At 39.2% G+C, this 7249-nt stretch overlaps 1 non-coding gene across 1 annotated transcript; it reads right to left on the bottom strand.

Annotated features, from left to right (window-relative positions):
- Positions 1 to 1031: 1031 nt before the first annotated feature.
- Positions 1032 to 1107, bottom strand: TRNAS-AGA (transfer RNA serine (anticodon AGA)). Its single transcript has one exon. It is a non-coding gene; the product is annotated as a tRNA-Ser (tRNA).
- Between the last annotated feature and the right edge of the window lie 6142 nt (positions 1108 to 7249).

Genomic DNA, 7249 nt, shown 5'->3' with positions numbered 1-7249 from the left:
TGAATTCTAGTTTCAAGGCTTTATGATCAGAAAATATGCTTGGTACAACTTCGATTTTTCTGAATTTGCTGATGTTGTTTTTGTGGCCCAACATATGGTCAATTCTTGAGAATGATCCATGTACACTGGAGAAAAATGTATACTCAGTCACTTTGGGATGAAATGTCCTGTAGATGTCTATCATATCCAGGTGCTCTAGTGTTTTGTTTAAGGCCACTATATCTTTATTGATTCTCTGTTTGGATGACCGATCTAGAGCCGTCAGCGGTGTATTGAGGTCTCCAAGTATGATTGTATTTTTGTCAGTTTTTGTTTTAAGGTCAATAAGTAGCTGTCTTATATATTTTGGTGCTCCTTGGTTTGGTGCATATATATTAAGAATTGTTATGTCTTCTTGATTCAGTGTCCCCTTAGCCATTATGAAATGGCCATTTTTGTCTCTGAGTACTTTTGTTGTCTTGTAGTCAGCATTATCAGATATGAGTATTGCTACGCCTGCTTTTTTTTGGATGTTATTTGCTTGGAGTATTGTTTTCCAGCCTTTCACTTTGAGTTTATTTTTATCCTTGTTACTTAGATGAGTTTCCTGTAGGCAGCATACAGTTGGATTTTCTTTTTTAATCCATTCTGCTACTCTGTGTCTTTTTATTGGTGAGTTTAATCCGTTTACATTTAGTGTAATTATTGACACTTGTGAGTTCCCTATTGCCATTTTTTTTTCTTTTTTTTTTTCTGAAGCTGGAAACAGGGAGAGACAGTCAGACAGACTCCCGCATGCGCCCGACCGGGATCCACCCGGCACGCCCACCAGGGGCGACGCTCTGCCCACCAGGGGGCGATGCTCTGCCCATCCTGGGCGTCGCCATATTGTGACCAGAGCCACTCTAGCGCCTGAGGCAGAGGCCACAGAGCCATCCCCAGCGCCCGGGCCATTTTTGCTCCAATGGAGCCTTGGCTGCGGGAGGGGAAGAGAGAGACAGAGAGGAAAGCGCGGCGGAGGGGTGGAGAAGCAAATGGGCGCTTCTTCTGTGTGCCCTGGCCGGGAATCGAACCCGGGTCCTCCGCACTCTAAGCCGACGCTCTACCGCTGAGCCAACCGGCCAGGGCCCTATTGCCATTTTATAGATTGCTTTCTGTTAGTTTTGTGTCTTGTTTGATCCTTCTCTTTCGTTTTTTTATCTTTTGTTTTTATTTGGTTGTATTCCATACATCTTTCCACTGTTGCTATCTTTTTTATCTCATGTGCTTCTGTGGTGGTTTTTTCAATGGTGGTTACCTTTAGGTAATGAAAAGGGTTCCTACCCTGTTCATTGTAGCACACTATTTTGTGAGTACTTTTGCACTCCATCGTCCTTTGCTACTGTTAATCTCCATCCTCTCCCCCCTTTCTTTTTGTTGTTGTCACAGTTTAAATTTGGTTTTATTGTTTTCTTCCTGGAGCTTTTACTTGTGGCTTTATTTTTTTTTTGTTCTTTGTATCTGATTGCAGAACCCCCTTTAGTAATTCCTGGAGTAGGGGTTTTCTGATGATAAATTCCCTCATCTTTTCTGTATCTGTGAATGTTTTTATTTCTCCTTCATATTTGAAGGATAGCTTTGATGGGTATAGTATTTGTGGCTGAAAGTTCCTCTCTTTCAGGACTTTAAATATTGAGGTCCACTCTCTTCTTGCTTGTAGAGTTTCTGCTGAGAAATCTGATGATAATCTAATGGGCCTTCCTTTATATGTTGTATTCTTCTTTTCCCTGGCTGCCTTGAGAATTTTTTCTTTGCCATTGGTTTGTGCCAATTTCATTATGATGTGCCTTTAAGTAGGTTTGTTGGGGTTAAGAAAACTCGGAGTTCTGTTTGCTTCATGAATTTGAGGCTTTAGTCCTTTCCACAGGCTTGGGAAGTTCTCGTCTATTATTTGTTTGAGTATGTTCTCCATTCCATTTTCTCTCTCTTCTCCCTCTGATATACCTATTATTCTTATGTTATTCTTTTTGATGGAGTCAGATAATTCTTGTAGGGCTATCTCATTTTTTTTAATTTTTGAGTCTCTTTCTTCCTCTCTCTGTTGTGCCTCAAGTTGCTTGTCTTCTATTTCACTAATCCTCTCTTCTATCTGACCTGTTCTATTAGCCAAGCTTGTTACCTCGTTTTTCAGCTCGTGAATTGAGTTTTTCATCTCTGTTTGATTTGTTTTTATAGTTTCAATTTCCTTGGACATATATTCTTTGTATTCATTGAGTTGTTTTCTGAGCTCCCTAAATTGCCTTTCTGTGTTTTCTTGTATATCTCTGAGTATTTTTAAGATTTCTATCTTGAATTCTCTGTCATTTAACTCCAAGGTTTCCAATATATTAAATTTTTTCTCCATAGATTTTTCCTCTTCTATCTGTGTTACCTCTCTTTCTTTTGTATCCATGATATTTGATTTTCTCTTCCTTAATGGCATCTGAGGGTGGTTTTTTTTATAGTATTAATGAGATTTAATAAAAAATAAAAAGTTAAAAAAATAAAAAATTGAAAAAAGTTTTTTTTTAAAAATTAATAATGAAATAAAGAAAAATAAAATAAAATGAAAATTTTAAAAAAAGGAAATTATTCCCCCCCCCCTCCTTTTTTTTTCTCTCCTCTCCTCTCCCCTCTTTCTTGAGAAAATCTTGTGGTGAACTGTGAATTATATTGTATTTAATAGAACAAACAATGCCTGTAATGGAGGGCCTGAATTGGGGAAAAGTAATAAAGGGGCAAGAAAAAAAAAAGGGGGGGAAGGTATGGACCCACAAAAAGCAAATAATGAAAAAATTTGGATCAAGAATAAAATGATTTGCTTTTAGGTGTTGGTTGACTAAGAGTTATGATGAGAGGAGTAAGAGGGAAACAGGAAAATGGGGGGACAAATTAAAAAAATTACTATTGTATTTAGTGGAACAAGAGCTTGATAAAATGGAGAGCCAGGGATGGGAGCACTGCTAGTGAGTTAAAAAGGTGAAGTAAAAACCCCCCAAAATGCCACAAACATAAGTTTGAGTCCCAGATAAAATAATTTGTTTGTTATTGAGGTTTGAATGAGAGGAGACGTAAAGGAAAAAGGAAGAAACTAATACAGAGGGAGAAAAGAAGAGAGAGAGAGAAAAAAAAGAGGGAACCACTAAAAGAAGAAAAAAGAAAAAAGAGGAGAGAGAGAGAGAGAGAGAGAGAGTCAAGGGTTTTGGAGTGCAACCCTCATAGAGAGAAAGGAAGAGGAAAGAAAAGATAATGGGAGATGTAACACTTATGGGTAGTGTAGTTCAAGGAGAGGAGAGAGTAAGACCGGTAGGGAATTAAACGACCAAATTGGAGGAGGAAAAAAAAAAAGAAAAAAGAAAAAAAAAAATCAAGGATGAAGATAAGAGAAACAAATGAACAAATATAATAAAATGGGATAGGTTATAAAGTCTGCAGATTATTCTGATTTTGAGAGGTTATCTTCTTGCTTTTTCTTTTCTCTCCCTCTTCCTGGTCAGTGACTCTGTACCCCGGGTTCTGCCCCTTTGGCACGCTCAGATAGAGGTTTGCAGTTGATAAGTCTCTATGGCGATGTCATGTATTGTGCTTCAGTCTCGTTGGCAGTCGAGGCTCATTAGCGTTTATAGGCTCCGACAGTGAGAGAGTCCGTGTTCCAGGAGCCTCTCTCCTAGTCTTTCCTTCCTCAACCAGCAGCCTGAGAATCCAGCTATGGGGTTGCTGCTGCCTCTGCCTGGATAGTAAGAGGCTCAAAGAGCTGGCAACTCCCCACTCTATTCCCACTCAGCACAGGGCTCTGGGTAAGGCTCAGTCAGTCAGAGCCGCTAGCATAATCAGCCGGGGCTTTCGCCTACTCAAAGACCTCTGGCTCTGTCACTCTGTCTGGTAACACGGGCAGGTCTGTGCGCGCAGACCAGGATGTTAGACCGGAAGTCTCGCCCTCTGAGTGAAACCCCCCGCCCGCACTGAAAAGTTCCAGTGTTGGAATTGGCTCTTGCTCTGTCCCCGTGTGCGGCTTTTTCAAGGCGCTGGGCAGCCCGTGACTCCGCCCTTGGCCCACACAAAGGCCCCTGACTCTGCCCCTCCGTGGGACAACATGGGCTCCCACTCCGGAGGTGCTGGGAGGAGTCTCCTTCCCACTCTCCATGCGCGCAGACCAGGATGTGAGGCCGGAGTCTCGCCCTCTGAGTGAAACCTCCCGCCCGCACTGAAAGTTCCAGTGTTGGAATTAGCTCTCGCTCCCTCCCCGTGAGCGGCTCTCCCCGGGTGCTGGGGCAGCCCGGAGGCTTTCGGCCCACACAAAGACCTCTGACTCTGCCTCTCTGTGGAGTAACACGGGCGCACCCTCCGGGGGCTTTGGAAGGAATCTCTCGCCCACTATGCGCCTACCAGGGGATCAGGTAAAATGGCTGCGCTGCTTGTCTTTCTTTGTCTGGGTTTGGCGCGAGTGTTAGCTTGTATTGCCCGGGTTGCCAAAGGATCAGTTTTTCCTTGGCTTGGATCTCCGTGCCACAGCCTGGTTCGGCCGTTTGTGCCGCGGCCTGGATCTATTCACCCCCTTTGCCCGCCTTAGTTTCTATATTCTCAGTTTCCAGTGAAAATCGCCCTGTTTAGGTTAGTGAGGAAGGTGGAGCATTTCTTACTCCCTATTTCCTTCGGGGTTTGGTTATATATTTAGCCAATTTTTCGCTCGATCATACCTTTGGGTGTATTGCGAAACATCTGGAGGCTCCAAGGATAGGTTTTTCTGTTTCTGGTTGAAGATCTTGTTGAGGTTTGGGGGAGATTTATCGGTATCGCTTCCTACCCCGCCATTACTCTGACGTCATCTCCTTGATGAGTTTTTTACAAATAAAATATTTCAATTCTTAATGTTTCTAATATGCAAAGTTTCAGTGTGCTAAATAAATACCAGTGTTATTTTTACCCATTTCTCTATGCATTTATAACTGACAAAAAAGTTTTTAATGTTTTGACAAACATTTTTGGACTTCATAGAAAAACTATAATTTTCCCATTGATTATTAAGATTGCTTTGCATGGTTTCAGTTCACATGGTCATTTCCACAGTTTCTATTCTGTTTATTTTTGATATCTGGTTTATTGCTAGAAGCATACTGTCTCAAATATTACAGCACTTAAAATTTTTTACTATATGGCAGAACAAGCTTCTTTCTGCCCATTGTTATTATTTTAAAAAATTGTTGCTATTATTCTTTAGGTGAATTTTAATATAATTTCTTCAGATTCCACCCTCCATGGAGTTTTGATCATGTTGAATACAATATTCATTTGGGGAGAATTGGCATCTTTATAATACTGCCTCTTTTCTTCAAGACTATAACTATCCTGTTGTTCTCTGTTCAAGTTATTCTTTATATAATCTTAGTAATATTTTTTGTAATTTTCTTCATGTAGGTCTCCAAGACTTCTTATTAAAGTTCTTGAGAATTTTATATGAGTAGTTATTGTTTCAATTGGGATTATTTTCTTTTATTTTTAAATTGGTCATAGATAGGGAGAGGTAGAAAGGAGTAAAGAGATAAATGGTGATAGAAGGAAACTTGAGTTGGGGTGATGAACACACAATACAACATACAGATGATATATTATAGAATTGTACAACTGAAACCTATATAATTTTAATAATGTCACCCTAATAAATTCAATTAAAATATAAAAAATAAATTGGCCATAGATACTCAAAAAATCTTTGAATAAAAAATAATATTGTGTACTATATACAGATCAGGAGTTGGCAAAGTACAGCCTGAGGGACAAATATAAGTCTTTGTTGTATATGCAAATAAAGTTTTATAAATAAAGTTTTATTGAAACACAGTTGTGCCTATTTGTTTACATATTGTCTATGGCTGATTTGTGCTACAAAGGCAGAGTTGAGAAGTCGTGGCAGAGATGGTCTGGCTAGCAAATCTGGGGTATTTGCTGTTTGGTCCTTTACAGAACAAGTTTGTTGACCTCTGCTGTAGAGTATATAATAGGCCTACTGAATGCTCATCACTTCGAAGGGGTTTTCAAAGTTGATGTCTTGTGTTTTCAGGGTATATGTTTACATAATATCTAATGATGACATATTTGGCTACTTCCTAATTATGTACTCAGCTCTGTCATGTCTTAGTTCATTTATCTCAATGTCCGTAATTCTATTAAATAACTTTAGAGATTTTTTTTTTTCAGTAGAAAAAATTTGTGTGTAAATTTTCTTTTAAGCACAATGGATATTGGAAGGAAAAGGCACCAGAATTTTTATATATTAATTCAAATATTATTCATGTGTGAATAATATATTTCACACATATGAGTATATAAATATATATGAATGTGTATATATATATATATATATGAATGTTCACTTAGAGCTAATATTGCAGGACCTTATTTCACATTGCTGAAGACACTTCCAAAGTTTTCACAAATGTAACATTATTCTAACAATACAGTTTTATTAATCCACATTTACCCCTCAGAGGTTCTATAGAGACAGACTGACTGTCATTCCTCTGCAGAAGATCCTGAGGACACCTTCTCTGTGCAAGAAAATGTATTCTTGAAGTCTCTGTGTACTCTTGAAGTTTCTGAGGCAAGAAAGACTCAGCCCATTCAGATCCCCCTTATCCTTTTCAAGCAACTTGTTTGCAGAATATTTATTTATTTATGCAATAAGTATTTACTGAGAACCTACTACGTTCCAGGCACTTAGCTAGGAAATAAAATCATGGTGTTGAGCAAAACAAGCATGATGCCTGCCTTTAAGAAAGCTAGCAGGAAAGCCAGACATTAAACAAATGGTCCCATAAATAGATTCATAATTATGAATCTAAATAATTGCTTTGAAGAAAAAGTCTGGGGTGAGTCTGAGAAAGCACAGTGGGGAGCTGACTGAGTCACATACACTCTTATGAGCCGATTAGTGCTTAACTCGCACAGACTTGCCGCTGTAATTCCTCTCTGAGAATGGTTTTGAATTTGCTTTCAGTGGCAATTTTCTCATGGAAGCATCCTCTGCCCCAGCCGTGTGCACTGAGGACATGATATAGTAATATGTACAACTAGTGATAAGCCACATAAGGCTTAACCTTTCAGAAACAGCTGGCTTTTCACTCAAAACTGATCTCGGGCTGAAGCTATGTAATCCTGAATTACTAAACTGAACAAAAGTGAAAAGACTTTATCACTCATAAAATATTTACTCCAGTGAACAAGCATGAGGATTCTTAGATCTGTTTACAAGATG

Source organism: Saccopteryx leptura, chromosome 3 (assembly GCF_036850995.1).
Source record: "Saccopteryx leptura isolate mSacLep1 chromosome 3, mSacLep1_pri_phased_curated, whole genome shotgun sequence".
Taxonomy (NCBI): domain Eukaryota; kingdom Metazoa; phylum Chordata; class Mammalia; order Chiroptera; family Emballonuridae; genus Saccopteryx; species Saccopteryx leptura.
Note: the sequence above shows the minus strand (reverse complement) of the source record. Positions and strands in the feature narration are given on the sequence as shown.